At 55.4% G+C, this 1,506-nt stretch overlaps 1 protein-coding gene across 2 annotated transcripts in view; it reads right to left on the bottom strand.

Moving 5' to 3' along the window:
* PLG (plasminogen) overlaps positions 1 to 1,259 on the bottom strand; it is a 32,531-nt gene extending 31,272 nt beyond the window's left edge. Inside the window, exon 1 of one of the 2 annotated variants that reach the window (XM_084890910.1) lies at positions 1,170 to 1,259. The gene's annotated coding sequence lies outside the window, so the exon portion shown is untranslated. The remainder of the gene's footprint in view (positions 1 to 1,169) is intronic. The other variant, XM_084890909.1, reaches the window with a different exon arrangement.
* Positions 1,260 to 1,506: the final 247 nt, after the last annotated feature.

Raw genomic sequence — 1,506 nt, forward strand, 5'->3', positions numbered from 1 at the left:
ACTACTTGCACGAGGTGTCATTCCGTTTGTGCGGCATGTCCAGCACAGGCCGGAGGGGACAGAAAGCAGATGAGGGATTGGCAGGAGGGGGTGGGATGGAGGAGGGGGGGGAGGGGCAGGGAAATGCTGGGGAGACAGCGAAGGGTGTTTGGGGGTCAGTGAAAATGCTCTGACGTGTGGCGATGGGTGCACCGCTCCAGGAGAGGGGATCGCCGGATCGGGGGCTTTACATGCATGAACCGAGTTGTGTGTGAACTGTATGCAATAAAGCAGCCACGGAACAAAGCGCTGTGAGGACACGCTGAGGACACGCGGAGGACACTTCACAGGAAGTTTGTCCGGGTGGAAAGAGCGCGGAGAGCACAGGTTCCTTCTTGAAACGAGGCTCCTTCTTGGTCTACATCCCACTCTCGGAGCTTCCTGAGCATGGGAGTTTGGTCAATAGGCAAGTAAGGGGATTTTCCTAAGTGTGGATCAAGCCATCTGTACAACGGGGGACGGGGTGGGAATCTACTACCAGTTAACGGGCACACGCGCACGCACACACACACACACACACACACGCACGCGCACACGAATAAAAATGGTCCTGGCCTCCCTCCAGCCCTGTCTGCACACACCACTTGGCAAACCAGTGCCTGGGATTCCTCCAGGCATAGAGCAGACGTCTTGGTAGGGAAATCCGTACTCAGACCAGAGCAAACAGGCAGGTAAATGCACCCTCCGGCTGGCCCGAGAGCGCCGTCAGGAGTGGCTCACTGCTCACATTGGAAGTGCGGAGAAGCTGACCTCCGTGCCAGGAGCTAAATTAACCGAGCCGAGAGCCAGGCAGAGAGACTGACCATCGGGTGGGCTGCTCGCTGTATGTATATGGGCTATTATTTTTTCAAGTAAAATAACTATTATTTGAGTTCAACCTTTCACATATAAAAAAAAAAAAATCACTCATTCATTCTCTGTCCCTTCATCCCAGTATTTACAGGGAAATTACACTTTGTCTTGACAAGTGCCTCAATCTTAGAGAATGACCTAAGTCGTTTAGTTTTAAACTGAGAATCTCAAAAGCTAAATTAAGCGAGTGGCTCAGGAAACCACCATCGCTCTGTCTTTAGTGGCCTCGCCAGGGAGAAGCCGATGGCGGTTAACGGGGAGGAATCGCTCCATCTTACCTGACGGCAGGAACAAGAGCAGCAGAAGCACCAGCTCCGGGCAGCCCATGGTGGGACTGGCCAGCAGAGTGCGGACGGCAGGGCGGCCCCGGCCCAAGGGGTTATTGACTTCCAGGACCGGAAGTGCCCCCACCAGCAAGGTGGCCACAGGTGGTTACTCATTACCTCGCAGGCCCATGGCCCCATGTGCTCCGAGGGTTCAAACATTAACCTGAGGGAGGGTCTTACAACATCGATGCTGGGAAATGGCGCAAGCGGCCCTGCCCCTCGCCCAGGCGCCTCTGTCCCCAGGCCCCGCCCGCCCATCCATCCTCTCTCCCCTGGCCTTGTTTCCTTC

The sequence above is a fragment of the Pipistrellus hanaki genome (genome assembly GCF_964339955.1).
Source record: "Pipistrellus hanaki genome assembly, chromosome: 7".
Classification (NCBI taxonomy): Eukaryota; Metazoa; Chordata; class Mammalia; order Chiroptera; family Vespertilionidae; genus Pipistrellus; species Pipistrellus hanaki.